A 19056-nucleotide genomic window follows, 5' to 3' on the forward strand; every position below is an offset into this window, starting at 1 on the left:
TACTCGAAACAATTGAGTTAACCCTCTCCCTGTTAATTCCTGATACCGAGACTAACTAACCAACTAACTTGGCAACCTCCCTTCGAGATAATGGTGGTCAACTCTGTGTGGATCCACATTCTAGCAATGCAGTCTCTGATGCTTTTTCTACAGATGAAGACAATGGGCTGAGAAGGTGTGTGCATGCTGGTCTGTTTTCACTGGACCGCTTGTTGGCTAGCTGAACTTTGTTTTTCCTTGTCTCTTCTAATGCCTCACCAGTCAATCTCCAGACGTCAATGCTGTTGGCAATTGTTTTTCAGTTTCCCATGTTACTATCGGCCAACTTCATATCTTGCAAATGTCCTTGTCTTGGAGGTATGATGCCCAGTAGGTCATGACGCAGCGGCCAGTTCACCATAGATAGGGGCTTCAGGTATATAGCTGCCATCCAGCTGACAAAGTAACCGAGCTAGCACAAATGTCACTGGTTTAGGAATGAGTAAATGCTGATTGTCACAAAGGCTGAACTTTACAAGACAATTATGTTTTAAAATGTCTGCCTTAACAAGGTGAAACAGAAAATTATGCAAAGGGGGATGGTGGAGTCAGAATAAAACCTCTGTTCAGAGACACGCCTGTGTAATCTTGTTACCATTGGGGATAGAAACTCTAACAGTAATCCATTGGACCGATTTTATGGTTCCAATGGGATGAGGGAGGTGTAATGAGAAGTGTGCATGCCGCTCGCTCCTGCCCCCACAGTATCAGAATGATATATTAAGAATTTAAAAAAGATATATTTGTATTCAAATAAGGATATCCATAACAACTTACAAACAATCATCAATAAGAGTAAGCAAAATACAATTCTCCTAATTTGAGATTTCTTTCTCTTATTTCCATTAAACCTTTACTTTTTTCCCTCCCCCTTTATCCCATCACACCTATCTCCCTCCCTTTACCTGCTGGCAACAAATAGATCTGTAAATAAAGACAAGAACAGCTTCCACCTTGTCCAAAATTCCCAATCTGAGCAACGAAGGGCAAACTTAATTTTCCCAAGTTTAAGGAATTCCACAATACCCCCTAACTATATCGATATTTTTTGGCAGATCTTCTGACTTCCATTCTGATAAAATTCGTTCTAAACAATCCATGTGGCAAAGGCCACAACATCTGCACTTTTCTCTTTGATTGGTGGTCCTGATATTTCGACCTCCACAATTATTTTTTATCAAGGCTTTTTACATATATACACAGAATACCAAAAGAACACATCAACCCAACAAACAACCACAGATCCCTAAAACCCCCTAACACCAACACCCCATCACATCCCACCTTCCGCATCCCCTAAGCCCCCCCACACCTCCCCTTGCTGACACACTAATTCTCTGTGTAGAAATCAATGAACGGTTTCCACCTCTGAGTGAACCCCACTACCTCCTTGGAGCAAAATTGATCTCCAACCTCAGGAATTCTGCCAGGTGGCTCACCAAACCCCTTTGGCGGCTTAGAGTCCTGCTAACCCAACAAAATCATCTTCGGGCCATCAGGAAGGCAAAGGCCAATACATTGGCCTCTTCCCCCCCCAGACTCCCGGGTCTTCCGACACACCCTCCTCACACCCTTGGACATGCTCAGAACATGTGGATGGATTTGCAGGCCCCACATGCAGCGCCACACCTATCCTCCACCTCCGCAAACAACCTGTCGTGTAGGCCCTATGTACCACTTTAAACTGGATGAAGCTTAACTGTACACATGATGAGGACATGTTCAACCTCCGCAAGGTCTCTGCCCACGATCTGGCCCACACCTCCCCAACCAGCTCTTCCTCCCATTTGGACTTAATATTCTCCGCCGGGGCGCCATTCCTCTCCATCAATTCCTTATGAAATTCCCCTATTTCATCCTACGATAACAACTTATCCTGCAACACCCGGCGGGGGGGGGGGGATATGGCCCCGAGACGGACGCCACCCTTCTAACAAAATCCTGCACCTACAGGAAACTAAAGCCAATCCCCTTGGGCAACTCATACAATTCCTCCAACTCCTCTTGCAACGCAAATTTACCCCCTGTTAACAAGTCCCTGAAATCCCCACCTGCTGTCACTCCCGAAACCTCTCATTCAACCCTGCGGGCAAAAACCTATGGTAGTCGCAAATCGGCACCCACAGTGACATGCCCTCCAGCCCAAAATGTTGCCTGCACTACCCTCACACTGTTAACGCTCCCGACACCACCACTGGGCCTCCGGAGTACCTGGCCCGCAAGAATAGCAGAGGTGCCAACAATAGAGCCCTCAAACACATTCCCTCCACCTGCCCCCAGACTGACCTCCTCCACTGCCCATTTCCTCACCGTTGCAATATTCGCCGCCCAATAATAATTTATCAAATTCGGCAACACCAGCCTACCACCCCCCTGCCCCAAAAATATCCGCCTCACCTGTGGGGCATTCCCTACCCACATGAACCCTGAAATTATCCCATTGACCTTCCTAAAAAAAGACTCAGGAATAAAGATAGGGTGGTTCTGGAACACGAACAGAAACCTGGGCAGCACCATAATTTTCACTGTCTGCACACGCCCAGTATATCCCACCTCTTACAATTCACCTTCATTACCTCCACCAATTGGGCCAAATTCAATCTATGTAGCTGGGCCTAGCTCCTGGATACCTAAGTACCTAAAGCTCGCCCCCACCACCTTAAATGGCAACTCCATTAATCTCCTTTCTTGTCCTCTACGTTGATCGAGAACACCTCACTCTTTCCCATGTTCAATTTATATCCTGTAAAACTGGCCAAATTCCTCCAAAATCGCCATAAACCTCCAATGTTGCTCATTGGGTCCGAGATATATAATAAATCATCCGCATACAACAAAACCCTATGCTCGGCACCTCCCCACTCAATCCCTCTCCAATCCATCAAGGCCTAAATTCCATTGCCAATGGCGAAAAGCAACAGGGAGAGCGGCACCCCTGCTTTGTCCCCCGATGTAGCCCAAACTATCCCAAACTAATCTGCTTCGTCCGAATACTCGCCACTGGCGCTTTGTATAACAGCTGGACCCAATCCACAGACCAAAACCGCACTTCAAACCAATACGCCCATTCCACCCGATCAAGGCCTTCTCCATGTCTATCGCCATCACCACCTGCACTTTTTGCCCTGCCAAGGGTATCATGATCAAATCAAGTAACCTCTGCATATTAGCCGACAACTGCCTTCCCTTCACAAATCCTGTCTGGTCCTCCTCTACCACCCCCAGCAGACAGTCCACAATTCATGACGTAAGCACCTCCGCCAACAGCCTAGCATTGACATTCAACAGCGATATCAGGCAGTACGATTCACACTGCTCCGGGTCCTTATCCTTCTTTAAAATTATGGAGATGGAAAGATGCTGCAGTGTGTGTGTGTGTGTGTGTGTGTGTGTGGGGGGGGGGGGGGGGGGGGGGGTCGGTGAAGACCCCCCTCTCCTTTGCCTCATTATACATCCTCACCAGCAGTGGACCCAGCTCCGCACAAAACATTTTATAAAACTCGACTGGGAACCTGTCCGACCCAGGGCCTTCTCTGCCTGCATCACCCCCATGCCATCCATCACTTCCCTCAGCCTAATCGGGGCCCCCAGGCAGTGAACCCGCTCTTCCTTCACCTTGAGGATGTCCAACCCATCCAGGAATGGCTGCATCCCCTCTTCCCCCGTCGGGGGCTCCGACTGATACAGCCTCCTATAAAAGGCCTCAAATACTCCATTCGCCCCCTCCAGGTACGTCATCATCTTACCCCTCTCATTCCTCACCCTACCAATCTCTCCCGCTGCTGCCTGCTTCCTCAACTGGTGGGCCAGCATCCTACTTGCCTTCTTACCGCACTCGTACACTGCCCCTCTGGCACTCCGCAATTGCTTCACTGCCTTCCCTGTGAACACTAATCCAAATTCCATCTGGAGCCTTTGTCTCTCCCTTAACAACCTTTCCTCCATCGAGTACCACTGGTCCACCCTCAGAATCTCATCTACCAGCCTTGCCCTCTTCTCCCACTCCACTTTCTCTCTGTGCGCCTGAATTGAAATAAACTCCTCCTTGACTACCGCCTTGAGTGCCTCCCACATCATGGTGGCTGTGACCTCCCCTGTGTTATTCAACACCACGTAACCCTGGATGACAGTCCCCACCTGCCAGCACACCCCCTCATCCGCCAACAGCCCCACATCTAACCTCCACTGCGGCTGCTGGGCCTCCCCCTGTCCCACCTGCAAATACACCCAATGCAGCACATGGTCCGAGACCACAATTGCGAATACTCTGAGTCGGCCATTCCCGTCAGCAGTGCCTTGTCCATCACAAAAACAATCAACCCAGTGCACAAGTCAGAAGTATGAAAACTCCTTCGTCCTCGCCTCCCAAACCTCCATAGCTGCCCCTCTCTCCACCCATGCGCTCCAACCCTCAACTCTATCACCACCGTTGACACCCTTGACAACTTAGGGTTCGACAGGTCCAGACCCGCTCCAGGACCGTACAGAAATTCCACCCCCCACCCCACCCCCAGATCAGCTGATACATATCCAGGTCCGGAACCCAATCCCTGCCTCTTAAAGTCCACGTCATCCCAATTCAGGGTATAATCGTTTACCAGGACTACCGGCATCCCCTCCAACTTCCCGTTGACCATTACATACTTATCTCCCGTTTCGGCCACAATCCACCTGCACAATTCTTGATAATATTTTAAATACCGAGCTCCAAAACCCCACTAATTCTGGACATGACTAGATCATGAAATTAAATGAAAATCGCTGATTGTCACTAATAGGCTTTAAATGAAGTTACTGTGAAAACCCCCTAGTCGCCACATTCCGGCGCCTGTTTGAGGAGGCTGGTACGGGCATTGAACCCGCGCTGCTGGCTTTGGCCTGCTTTAAAAGCCAGCTATTTAGTCCTGTGCTAAACCAGCCCCTATCATGTGGACATGGTTACACCTCTCATTTATCTTCTATCACAGTGAAGAATCTGCTCATTATTTCCTGTGCCTATGGGCACTATGTACTATCTTGAATTGTATTAAGCTCGTCCTAGCACATGAAGATGTAGTATTGACCCTGTGCATAATTTCACTCCATAGTCCCCATTCCAATTCTAGATCTTCCATATTCTTCCTCCCACTTTTGTTTTATATCTTCAGTTGGTGTTTCCTTTGTGTCTATCAGCCATCTATAAATGTTAGTAATTTTCCCATCTTCCTATTCATCTGGCAAGAGCAATTTATCAGAGGTTGTTATCTGGTATTCGAGGGAAAGAGGACAACTCCTTTTTCACCAATTTAAGCTACTTAAACTTCTCCTCCTTCTGCATTTTGTGTTTCTCCCTCAGTTTTTCAAAGCTCACAAATCTACCTTCTAAGAATTAATCTTTTACCTGTCTCAATGTCCCTTTATGCCACTGTTTAAATGCCATGGTGAATCGGTGGTTTCCATAAATAGAGGCTAGCACCGACGTGTTTCCCAAGCCAAAATGTTTTCTCAATTGGCTCCAGTTTTTTAATGATGATGTCCAACACTGGACTTTCTGTAAACTTCCCCGGAGTAAATGGGATGGGGCAGCAGCTAAAGCCATCAAACTACCCCCTTACATGATGCTTCCTCCACCTGACCCATTCCACTTCTTCCTCTTTCCACCACTGCTTAAAAAGTTTTCTGATTCTTTGATATGGGGGGAATTACTGACCACGCTTACTCAGGTGCCTACTTCATTAATCCCCAGAATAGAAAAAGACTCAGTGGAACGTGGATCATACAGACCCATATCCTTATTGAACACAGATGTAAAAATTCTGGCTAACGTTTTAGCACTATGGCTCGAGGGGTGTGTCCTAGATGTGGTAATGGAAGGTCAGACAGGTTTTGTGAAAGGTAGGCAGTTGTCTAATAATATCAGATGCCTATTAAATTTCATTATGACATTGTCTAAGAATAAGATATCAGAGGTTGTGGTGGTTATTGATGTAGAGAAAGCTTTTGATAGGATTTGAGTGAAGTTATTTTCTAGATATTTTGGCTAAGTTTGGATTTGGGACAGGTTCCTCAAGGGTTAGGTTATTAGAAATGGCCACAAGCAGCTAGTGTTAAGACAAATTCGATTAGCCTGGGTATTTCATTATCCCCACTTCTGTTCACATTAATAATAGAACCTCTGGCTCGGGAACATTCTCGGGAATGTTCCGGTATTATTAGAGAGAATAGAGAACGTAGCACACATAGATACACAGAACATACAGTGCAGAAGGAGGCCATTCGGCCATCGAGTCTGCACCGACCCACTTAAGCCCTCACTTCTACCCTATCCCCACAACCCAATAACCCCCCTCCTAACATTTTTGGACACGAAAGGCAATTTAGCATGGTCAATCCACCTAACCTGCAAGTCTTTGGACTGGGAGGAAACCAGAACACCTGGAGGAAACCCACGCACACACGGGGAGAGCGTACAGACTCCACACAGGCAGTGACCCAGCGGGGAATCGAACCTGGGACCCTGGCGCTGTGAAACCACAGTGCTAGCCACGTGTGCTGCCCACAATATAGCATTTCGCTATATGTGGATGATCTATTATATATATATCTAACCCATTGAAATGTATGAATAAGATTATGAATATTATTTTAAAATATTTTTATTGGAGGCATTTTACAAATATACACAGAATATCAGAAGAACAACTCCTCAACCCAATAAACAACCATAACCCTCCAACCCACCCGAGACCAATCCCCCACCATGTTCTGCCTTCCCTATTTTACCACCCTTACCCCTTCCCCAACAACCTCCCCTTCCCCCTTGCTGACCCCTCAATTCTCCTTGAAGAAATTGATGAACAGTTTCCATCTCCTGGCAAACACCTGTACCAATCCCTGCATAGAAAACTTAACCTTTTCCAACATTAGGAATTCTGCCAGGTCGCACACCCACACCCCCACTTTCGGCAGCTCCAAGTCCCGCCACCCCAGAAAAATACGTCTCCAGGCTATCAGGGAGGCAAAGACCACTACATCGGCCTCTCAAATTATAAATATATTGAAAACATTTTGAACCTTCTCAGGCTACAAATTGAATATAACAAAAAGTGAAATATTTCCAAAAAATACCCTGGGGAGAGAAATAATTTAGGTATCCTTTTATTTAAACAAAAATAAATTCAAATACTTAAGTATTCAGATAGCTAAATACTGGGCTACAATATATAAATTGAATCTGACAGTCCTGGTAGAGGGGGTAAAAGAATATTTTAAAAGGTGGAATACCCTTCCATTTTATTAGCTGGGCTTGTACAAATGATCAAAAATGAACATCGTCCTGATATTTCTACCAAAGACATTTTCTACTAAATGGATATAATAATATCGGATTTTATATGGGCGAATAAAATTCCACAAATTCAACAGGTATTTTTACAAAGAAATCGGAGCATGGGAGGGTTGGCACTGCCCAATCGTTTGTATTATTATTAGTCGGCTAATACAGCAAAGTTTCGGCTATGGTGAATTAAGAATTGGCCGGCCAATTACTGACCACCAGAGAGAAGACCTAGTACTAGGAAGAGGGGCTCCATGTTTTTTTAAAAAAGATTTCACATATGCAACATAACACCACCTTAACATCCAACAGTTTACGTTTGTACACCCCCCCCCCCAACAAATAGCTCCATAAATGCACGTCCTCCCCGTGTGTGCGTGGGTTTCCTCCGGGTGCTCCGGTTTCCTCCCACAGTCCAAAGATGTGCGGGTTAGGTAGATTGGCCATGCTAAATTGCCTGTAGTGTCCTTAAAAGTAAGGTTAAGGGGGGGGTTGTTGGGTTATGGGTATAGGGTGGATACGTGGGTTTGAGTAGGGTGATCATTGCTCGGCACAACATCGAGGGCCGAAGGGCCTGTTCTGTGCTGTTCTATGTTCTATAAAAAAATACAGCTATGAAACGCTTCCACCACACCTTGACCTTGAAGTCCTCCTCCGGCCCTCTTATGGCAAATTTGATTTCCTCCAACCTGAGAAACTTGTACAAGTCTCCCAACCAAGCTGCAACCGCTGGCGATGTGGCCGACCTCCAATTCAAAAGTATCCATCACTGGGCAATCAGAGAGGAGAAGGCCACAATATCAGCCCCTTCCCCTCCAGCAAGTGGGGCTTCATGTTTAATCAGACGTAAAATGCAGGACATTGGGCGGGAACAGGGTCAGGATGTGAGCAACAACCCATTTAAAGGCACACTGGCATTGGGTTGGTGGCAACTTCACAAGAAATATAAGTTTAGTGACCACTTTTTGAAGAAGGCAGAATTTTGAGCAGACACTGAAGCACTGGAAAAGTAGCAGGGAGCTTATTTTTCTGTTCTGTGGATTATTGTGCCAGCAGCAACTCAGTCAGACCCCTTGACAGGGAGGAAATAACATTTAAGCACACCTGACATTTTGGAAAGACAAGAAGCTAGGAAAAGGTGGAGGGTTTTGTTAATTCAGGATGTCATTACAATAGAGAGATTACGTAGTTCTAAAGTTCAAAATGTGGAATTACTCTGAGTGTAGATAAGAAATAGTAAAGGTAGGAAGTCACTTGTGGTTGTAGTTTATAGGCCTCCTTACAGCAACCACATTGTAGGATGGACTGTACACGAAGAATTCAAAATATAAATAAATTTAGAGTACCCAATTCATTGTTTCCAGTCAAGGGGCTATTTAACATGGCCAATCCACCTGCACTGCGCATCTTTGGGTTGTGGGGGTGAGACACATGCAGACACGAGGAGAATGTGCAAACTCCACATGGACAGTAACCCGGGATTGAACCCGGGCCCTCGGTATTGTGAGGCAGCAGTGCTAACTACTGCACCACCGTGCCGCCTTTCGTATACAGGAACAAATAATGGGGCATTGTGAGAAAGATATGACAATAGTCATGGGTGATTTGAATTCACATATAGATCAGGAAAATCAGGTTGTCAAAGGTAACGTGGAAGATTTGTTCATAGTGTTCTCTGAACAATTTCTTGCAGCAGCACATGCTAAAACTAACCAGAGAGTAGGCTATTCTATATCTGGTAATGTCAAGGAAACATAATTAATTAACGACCTCATAGCAAAGACACCCCTAGATAGCAGTGATCATAACATGATTGTATTTCATATTCAGTTCAAGGGAGAAAAGGGAGGCAACAAGACTAGTGTTTTGAACTCAAATAAGGGCAGTCATTAAGGGTATGAAATAGGCAGCACAGTGGCGCAGTGGGTTAGCACTGCGGCCTCACGGCGCTGAGGTCCCAGGTTCGATCCCGGCTCTGGGTCACTGTCTGTGTGGAATTTGCACGTTCTCCCCGTGTTTGCGTGGGTTTCGCCCCCACAACCCAAAAATGTGCAAGCTAGGTGGATTGGCCACTCTAAATTGTCCCTTAATTGGAAAAAATTAATAGGGTACTCTAAATTTATTTTTAAAAAATAAAAAAATTAAGGGTATGAAAACAGGTGGCTGAAGTGAACTGGGAAATTAAGGGGTTAAGGGGTAAATCAGTCGAAATGCAGTGGCAAACATTTAAGGAGATACTTTATAACACTCAACAAAGATGTATTTTGGTGCAAAAAAGACTAGGGGAAGGATGTACCATCCGTGGCTAATTAAGGAAGTTAAAGATAACGTCAAATTGAATGAAAAAGCATACTTCGAACATTAGTGGTGGGTTAGAAGATTTGACAAAATATTTTTAACAAGTAAAGCATGGTGAAAAAATAACAAAGGCGAAATTAGAGTATGAGTGAACGCTAGAAATATCCAAAATAAAAATCTTGAAATATCAAAACTGACAGTAAGTGTTTTTACACGTACTTAAAAAGGTAAAACTGTAAAGATTAAGTAAAGTGAACATTGGTGCTCAACAGAGTGAGTCTGGAGAATTAATAAGGAAAAAAAGGAAATGGCAGAACAGATATTTTATATCTGGCTACACTGTAGTGGATACAAATATCATCCCAGAAATAAGTGGGCATCAAGAGATACAAGGAAGGGAGGAACTTGAAACAATGAGAATCATCAGGGAATGAGTACTGAGAGAATTATTAAATCTAAAAGCTGACAAGTTCCCAGGAGGACTTCAGCCAAGGGTCTTAAAAGTAGCTGCTGTGATAGTAAAACACATTAGTCATATTTTCCAAGATTTCCTAGATTCTGGAAAGGTCCTATCAGATTGGAAAATACCAAATAGAACCCCCTGTTCAAGAAAGGAGGGAGACAGAAAGCTGGAAATATAGACCAATTAATACCCGTCATTGGGAAATGCTGGAAATTTTTATTAAGGAGGTCAAAGCATGGCACTCACATACAATCTCAAACAATCAAGGATACTCAACATGATTCTGTGATAGGTAAATAGGTTTGACTAATTTATTTAAGTTCTTTGAGAAAGTAACAAACAATGTAGATAAATGGAAACCTGTGAATGTAGTCTACCCATATTTCCAGAAGGCATTTGCAAAGTGCCATATCAAAGGTTATTACACAAAATTAGATCTCATGCTGCAGGGGTAACATATTAGCATTGTTACGATGGGAGGAGTGCACAGTTTATCTGGGCCTCCGCCCCAGACATAGCCGGTGCCACAACCAGAACGCCCCCCCACTGCCGTGTGCCAAGCAGCGGCGACGACACCGACACGGAGTTGATGCATATGCCTGAAAGCGAGGACACCCCGGAGTCCGATTCCGATGTTGACACTGATTTCCCATCACAGCTGTCCCCAACACCCTCCACAATTCCAGGGACACTCACCTTGGTCGGGCAGTTTAGTGAAGAGGCTTCTGGGACACCGTCTGGTTAGAACCACACAGCTGCTCCGGTACATCAAAAGGAGGTAGGAACGTCCCAGGGGCCAGACAGTCGGAGGTTGGGCTGTCCCCAGGGACTAGCTGCTGTCCAGACAGGGTTTGGGCTTCTGGAATGGACAGTCCCATCTGTAGTGGAGATGCAGTCGCAGAGCCAGGGTCTATATGAGGAGTTGTTGACGAGCATCCAGTAATGGAGGTGGAGGAATCCAACCGTGTGCAGAAGCAGGAGGTGGTGCCGACAGTGCATGACACCTAGGTGCACGTCCAAGACCTAGGACAATCTGTGCAGGTGCTGACCGAGTCCCAGGAGAGGGCTGCCCTCTCACAGGCAGCCATGTGCCAGAGCCACCTGGATATTGCAGCGAAGCTCCTGAGTGTGGCCCACTCACAGCGGGAGTGGCGCTGGCTGACGAGGCGCAGACACAAAGGGAGATGGCCCAATCCCAGTGGGAGATGCCGTATGTGGCTCGGACTCAGAAGATGGTGACACAGTCGCAGCGTGATATGGTGCAGTCCCAGATGGAGTAATCCAGAGACGTAGTCCAATGCACTGGGGACATGGGTCCAAATCACAACAGTAATAAATCTGGAATACAAAGCTGGTCCATATGGTGAACTTGAAAACTATCATCGATTGTTATATAAACTCATCACTACTACCCCTTTAGGGAAGTAAATAATAATAATCTTTATTATTGTGTTATGGGTTAGGGTTCGGAGAACCCCAAAGTGTATCATGAGTTCACCTGACCCACAACTTAAAAAAAAAATTTACAATACCCAATTATTTTTTCCAATTAAGGGGCAATTTAGCATGGCCAATCCCCCTACCCTGCACATCTTTGGGCTGTGGGGGTGAAACCCACGCAGACACGGGGAGAATGTTCAAACTCCACACGGCCGGTGACCCAGGGCCAGGATTTGAACCTGGGTCGGCAGCGCCGTAGGCAGCAATGCTAACCACTGTGCTACCGGGACCCACAACTTTTAATAGATTTGTGGTATGGGGAGCACACGGCCCACTCTACAGGTGTGGTACTGCAGAAATGGAAAAGTCATTTTTAAAGCAAAACAATATTTATTCTATGAACTCAAGTTAACCTTTTTAAAACATACAGTGAACATCTCAGCAACCATCAATTCAAATACAACCCCCAAAGAATACAACACTAAGTAATCCTTGATAACTTCCCAAACAACATCCAGAGGATAAAAAAAATACCTTTTAACAGAAGCACATTAGGTTTACATTCACTACTGAGAACATTTATAATTCTGAATTCACTAAATGATCAAGAGATAGTCTTTTGATGGCAGAGAGAACAGCAGTACACCTGCTTGGTCTGGCTTCAGCTCCAACACTGAAAATTAAACTAAAACACACCCTGCAGGAAACAGCCTAAAACGAAAGTAAAAAGCCGACAGACAGCCCAGCTCCACCCCCTCTCTGACATCACTGCAGTAATAAACACCCATTTCGTAAAGGTACTCTCACTACAGATATTTATATACACAGCCATTTATGAACACCCATTTCTTAAAAGTGCTCTCACATGACAATTGTCACACTGAAGTTACTGTGAAAACCCCCCAGTCACCACATTCCTGGACCTGTTCGGGTACACTGAGGGAGAATTTAGAATGTCCAATTCACCTAACAAGCATGTCTTTCAGGACATGTGGGAGGAAACCGGAGTACCCGGAGGAAACCCAAACAGACATGGGGAGAATGTGCAGACACCGCACAGACAGTGACCCATGCTGGGAATCGAACTTGGAAACCTGGTGTTGTAAAGCAGCAGTGCTAGCCACTGTGCTACCGTGCTCTGCCATCCTTACCTTGTCTACATGTGACTTCATATCTACAGTAATGTGTTTGACTCTTAACTACTGTCTGAAATGGCCCAGCAAACCACTCAGTTCAAGGCAATCATGGATGAGGAACAAATGCTGACCTTGTCAGTGAAGAATTGGGGGTGGGGGGACTGTTTGTTCCTGGAATGACTTCAATGCATAGAAGTTACAGGCCACAGTCATCTTGAGAGCGGCATGGAAATCAATTTAAACTGATCATCCCAGCCAGTAATTTACAATGTGAGGCCACGCTCTCTCAAGAGATGCAGTCTGTGAAATAGTGGTGCCTTGAGAGCTAAAGGTCATTTATCCTTTGTCTGTAAACTCTGTAGAGGATAATGTCTTTTTCAACCATGGACTGGCTGTTATGTCTTGCGCAGACCCTTGTGCAGCAACAGGTCCTACCTACCTGGACCGTAGGACACGTGTCTCTATTTGGTTAGTGTCTTCTGTCTCCTCCTAATTTCCTCCTCACAGAAGGTATCTCCTCCAGAATGCACAATCCCCAAGGGGACGATGATCTCTGGCTCCTTTGCTGAAGCCCTCAACCTCCAGGATAATCCTTTCCCAGGCCACCACCCCTTTTTCTTTCTCCCTATTTGTAATGTCAGCCTATAAAAATGGAAGAAAATAGAGTCTACTAATAGCCAAACACTGCCACCTTCAGCACAGACTGCAGTGACATCAGCTATCGCCCTGTTTGGAGGCCTTTTCACTTGCCCTTGTGTCACCTCCGCACGCCTGACATAAATCACCCACAGCATTTTCCCATGTACAGGAAAATAAAGTTGCCAATTGAAAGTTGCAGTCAATTATCTTTTAACAAGCTCAATAGCCTTTGAGTTGAACCCCCACCCGTCTCCTGGGCAGCTCCGTTCCAATGTTTTGACAGACCCAAGATCCGGAATTGATTTCCTTCCCACTCACAATTCTGTCACTTCCCTTGCCCACCTCAGAATCTTTTCGTCCTGGAACTTGTGCATACCCACAATCACCGCCCGTGGTAGCTCCCCCGCTATTGGCCTCTGCCTCAGGAATCTATGGGCCCAATCCACCTCCGGTGCCTTGTTCAGCATCTTCTCTTCCACCAACCTGACCAGTATCCTTGCGACACAGCCCGTTGCACCCGTCCTCCACTCCCCCCAGAAGGCCCATAATCCGCAGATTTTGCTGCCTTGACCTATTTGCCTTTGCTCCCCCAGGATCGCCATTCTCCACCTCCAATGTTACAATCCGATCACTCTGGTTAGACACCACCTTCTCCACCTCCTGGAACATCAACCCTTGCACTCCAGGCTCTTCACCCATTCCAAGGTCCCACAAAGAGGTGCCACTGCCTTTGACCGGTCATTCTGTATTTCCTCACGCTGCTGCTGAAATTCGTCCTTAATGAAGCTCATCAACTGCTCCATTTGTAGCTTTCCAGCCGAAGGCTACCCTTCCCCCTCCACCATTGGTGCCGCGCCACTAGCCTCCTCCAACTCTTTAGCCAAGGCTCTCACTGTCTTCTGCTGAGTTTGGTAACCCATAGACATGCCCATCTGGGGGAGAACTAATCCCCCTTCACTCTCTGCATAATTTTTCCGAAGTTCCTCGGGTAAAAGGGGCCAAAACCTTCAAGCAGGGGCGTCCCTGTGTGCGACCACACACTCCATGGCCGCCACCAGAAGTCGCCAAGGAATAACCATAATCGCAAAAAGGACAATCACAAAATGGGAATGAAACTAAGGTTTACTTTTATAAAATATTTTTATTCAAATTTTCAACATTTTAACAACAAATAAACACAACCCAACACAATCTCCGAACTACACCACCCACACCCTTGACAGAAATCAGATCCCAAAGTGCAAGATAAACAAACCCTACCTCTTGTGGAATCTTCATCTGCCCCTCTCTGAACAAATTTCACCTTCTCCAAATACAGGAACTCCATTAGATCCCCCAGCCACGCCGAGATACAGGGGGCTGACCTCCACCCGAACAGGACCCGCCTGCGAGTGGTCAACGAGGTAAAGGCTACAACATCTGCCACTGCACCCATCTACAAGTCCGGCAGGTCTGACACCAAATCCATGTGTAGAACCTCAGACATGGTGCTGAAAAACAACGCCCCAAATTTCTCCAACTTCGGACAAGACCAGAACATATGGACATGAGTGGCTGGACCCCTCCTATGGGCTCACAGCTATCCTCCATCCCCTCAAACAACCGGCTCATCCTCCTTAATTTTTTTAATAAACATTTTATTGAGGGATTTTTGGTATAGTAATAACAACAATATAAACAATATACATGAAACCATAAACATAGTGCAAAAGCCATTTACCTCTCGTACAGGTCCCACCCTTATTGACCCCCTACTCTAATCTAACCTACTCTCCCCCCCCCCCCCCCCCCCCCAGTCTGCTGACGATTAATTTCCCGCAAAGAAGTTGACGAACGGTTGCCACCTCTCGGTGAACCCTAACAGTGACCATCTCATCCCGGCCCTGGGTCACTGTCCGTGTGGAGTTTGCACATTTTCCCCGTGTCTGCGTGGGTTTCACCCCCACAACCCAAAGATGTGCAGGTTAGGTGGATTGGTCATGCTTAATTGCCCCTTAATTGGAAAAAAAATAATCGGGAACTCTAAATTTAGTTAAAGAAACAGTGACCATCTCAGGCGAACTTGATTTTCTCCAAACAGAGAAAGCTAGCCATGTCCGATAGCCAGGTCTCCGACTTCAGGGGCTTTGAGTCCCTCCATGCTAATAGTATCCGTCTCTGGGCTACCAGGGAAGCAAAGGCCAGAACGTCTGCCTCTTTCTCCTCTTGGATTCCCGAGTCTTCTGACACCCCGAAAATCGCCACCTCTGGACTCAGCACCATCTTTGTTTTTAACACCGTGGACATGACATCCGCAAACTCCTGCCAAAATCCCCTAAGCTTTGGACATGTCCAAAACATGTAGACATGGTTCGCCGGTCCTCCCACACATTTTGTGCACCTGTCCTCCACCCCAAAGAATCTGCTCATCTGGGCCACTGTCATGTGAGCCTTAAATTGTATCAGGCTGAGCCTGGCACATGTTGCGGACATGTTGACTCTAATTAGCACGTCTGCCCATAGGCCATCCTCTATCTCACTTACCAGCTCCTCCTCCCACTTGCGCTTCAGCTCCTCGGTCTGCATCGCCTCTGACACCATAATCTCCTTATAAATGTCCGAGACGCTCCCTTCTCCTACCACCCTCTGGAAACTACCCTGTCCTGAATCCCCCTTAGCGGTAGGAGCGGGAAGGTTGACACCTGTTTATGAAGGAAGTCCCGCACCTGCAGATACCTGAATTTGTTTCTCCTCGCCAACCCAAACTTTTTCTCCAACGCCATCATACTCGGAAAGCTGCCCTCTATGAACATATCCCCTATCCTCTCAATCCCCACTCTCCGCCATAACCGGAACCCCCCATCCATACTTCCCGGGGCAAACCGGTGATTATCACAGATTGGGGCCGGACCGATGCTCCCAATGCTCCCACATGCTGCCTCCACTGGCCCCAAACTCTCAGGGCCGCCACCACCACGGGGTTGGTGGAGTACAGTGCCAGCGGAAATGGCAGAGGCGCAGTTACCAACGCCCCAAACTGGTGCCTTTACATGAAGCTGCCTCCATACGTACCCAATTCCTGATTATGGCTATATTAGCTGCCCAGTAATAGTTGCTAAAATTTGGCAGTGTCAGCCCGCCCTCTCCCCAACTCCGCTCAAGCATTACCTTCCTTACTTGCGGGGTCTTGCCCGCCCAGACAAAGCCCGTGATCACTCTGTTGACCCACTTAAAAAAGGACCGCAGAATAAAAATGGATAGACACTGAAATACAAATGGGAATCTCGGGAAGATCGTCATCTTCACCGTTTGCAACCTTCCAGCCAGAGACAACAGAAGCGCGTCCCATCTCCGAAAATCGTCCTTCATTTGGTCCACCAGCCGGGCCAGATTCAATTTATGCAGCCGGTCCCATTCCCGCGCCACCTGGATGCCTAGGTACCTAAAGCTTTCCTCTACTAACCTAAACGGCAGCTCTCCCAGTCGCCTCTCCTGTCCCCTCGCCTGGACCACAAACATCTCGCTCTTTCCCATATTAAGCTTATACTCCGAAAACCGGACAAATTCCCCTAGAGTCCTCATGATTTCTTCCATCCCCTCTATTGGGTCCAAAACGTACAGAAGCAGGTGATCCGCATAGAGAGAAACTCTGTGCTCCACCCCACCCTAGGACCAGTCCTCTCTAGCTCCTCGAGGCTCTCAGAGCAAATGCCAACGGCTCTATAGCCAGCGCAAACAACAGTGGGAAGATGGGGCATCCCTGTCTCGTTCCCTCGGTGCAGTCTAAAATAGTCCGATGTTGTCCTATTTGTCCGTACACTTGCCACAGGAGCCTGATACAGAAACCTGACCAAGTCAATAAAGCCCTTCCCGAATTCGAACCGTCCCAGCATCTCCCACAGATAGTCCCATTCTATCCGATCAAAAGCCTTTTTTGCATCCATTGCGAGCACTATCTCCACCTCCCTACCTTCCGGGGGCATCATGATCAGATTTAACAGCCGTCTTACATTGGCCACCAACTGTCTTCCCTTAACAAACCCAGTCTGACCCTCCCCAATAACATCCAGAACACAATCCTTGATCCTGGAGAACAAGATTTTGGCCAGCAACTTGGCATTTACATTCAACAGGGATATCGGCCTGTAGGACCCACACAGCTCCGTGTTCTTGTCCCGCTTAAGAATCAGCGAAATGGTTGCCTGTGACATCGCCAGGGGCAATACCCCTCTTTCCCTTGCCTCACTGAACATCCTCAACAACACCGGCCCCAATATCCCCGAGAACCTTTTATAAAACCTCACTGGGTACCCGTCCGGACCCGGGCCTTACCCGCCTGCATGGCCTTCAGACCCTCCACTATCTCTTCCAGCCCGATTGGGGCCCCCAGCCCTTCTACACCCTCCCCGTCCACCTTTGGGAAATTCAGCCCCTCCAAGAAGTGCCTCATCCCCTCCGGCCCCCGAAGGGGTTCTGACCTGTACAGCCTGCCTAGGAAACCCCTAAATGCCTTATTCACCCCAATTGAATCACCAACCAGGTTCCCATCTCTGTCCTTTACTTTCTCTATCTCCCTAGCTGCCTCCCTCTTCCTAAGCTGCTGTGCAAGCATTCTGCTGGCCTTCTCTCCATGTTCATAGATCGCCCCCCTCGGCTGCTCTACTGCCCTCCCTGTGGTCAGCAAGCTAAACTCCGCCTGTAACCTCTGGCGTCTCCGCATACCTTCTATCAATCTGTAGTATCTCCTTTACCAGTCGATCCGTCTCTGCCCTGTCCACCTTCTCCCTATGAGCCCGGATCGAAATCAGCTCCCCCCTGACCACCACGTTCAGTGCTTCCCACACCACCGTTACTGAAATTTCCCCTGTGTCATTGACCTGCAGGTAGCTCTGATTACATTTCCTCAGCTGCTCGCACACCCCTTCATCCACCAAAAGTCCCACATCCAACCTCCAGTGCGGGCGCTGGTTACGGTCTTTACTAACCTGCAGGTCAAACCAGTGCGGAGCATGGTCTGAGATTGTAATCGCCGAGTACCCCAGCCAGCAAGGTCCTGCTCAAAATAAATAAATAAATCCGGGAATACACTTTATGCATGTGTGAGGAGAAGGGGAACTCCTTCACCCTCGGCTGCTCAAATCTCCATGGATCCACCCCCCCCCCCCCCCATCAGCTCCATGAACCCTCTTAGTTCCTTTGCCATTGCTGGCACCCTGCCCGTTTTCGAGCTTGACCGGTCCAAGCCTGTGCTGAAGTCCCCTCCCATGTCTAACCTGTTCGTGTCCAGGCCTGGTATCTTCCCCAGCATCCTCTTTATAAAATCCACATCATCCCAATTTGGCGCATACACATTTACATAATACCACCTGCACCCCTCTAGCTTCCCACTGACCATAATGTCCCGACCTCCCACGTTCGAGACTATTCTACCAGTCTCAAACACCACCTGCTTATTGATCTGGATCGCGACCCCTCTAGTCTTTGAATCTAGTCCTGAGTGAAAGACCTGACTGATCCAGCCTTTCCTCAGTCTAACCTGGTCCGTTACTCTGAGATGCGTCTCCTGCAACATTACCACGTCTGCCTTCAATCCCCTAAGATGCACTAACACACGTGCCCTTTTGACCGGCCCATTTAACCCTCGAACATTCCAGGTGATCAGCCTAGTTGGGGGGCACATTGCCCCACCCCTCCGCCGATCACCCATCACTTTTTCAGGCCCGCCTCCAGCCCGTGCTCCGCGCCAC

The 19056-nt window shown here is 47.3% G+C and overlaps 1 long non-coding RNA gene across 1 annotated transcript in view; it reads right to left on the reverse strand.

The window, feature by feature from the left end:
* Positions 1–10404: 10404 nt before the first annotated feature.
* Positions 10405–19056, reverse strand: part of LOC119955286 — a 30329-nt gene continuing 21677 nt past the window's right edge. Inside the window, exon 2 of the long non-coding RNA XR_005458422.1 lies at positions 10405–11453. This is a non-coding gene — a long non-coding RNA (uncharacterized LOC119955286). The remainder of the gene's footprint in view (positions 11454–19056) is intronic.

This window comes from Scyliorhinus canicula, chromosome 20, assembly GCF_902713615.1.
Source record: "Scyliorhinus canicula chromosome 20, sScyCan1.1, whole genome shotgun sequence".
NCBI lineage: Eukaryota > Metazoa > Chordata > Chondrichthyes > Carcharhiniformes > Scyliorhinidae > Scyliorhinus > Scyliorhinus canicula.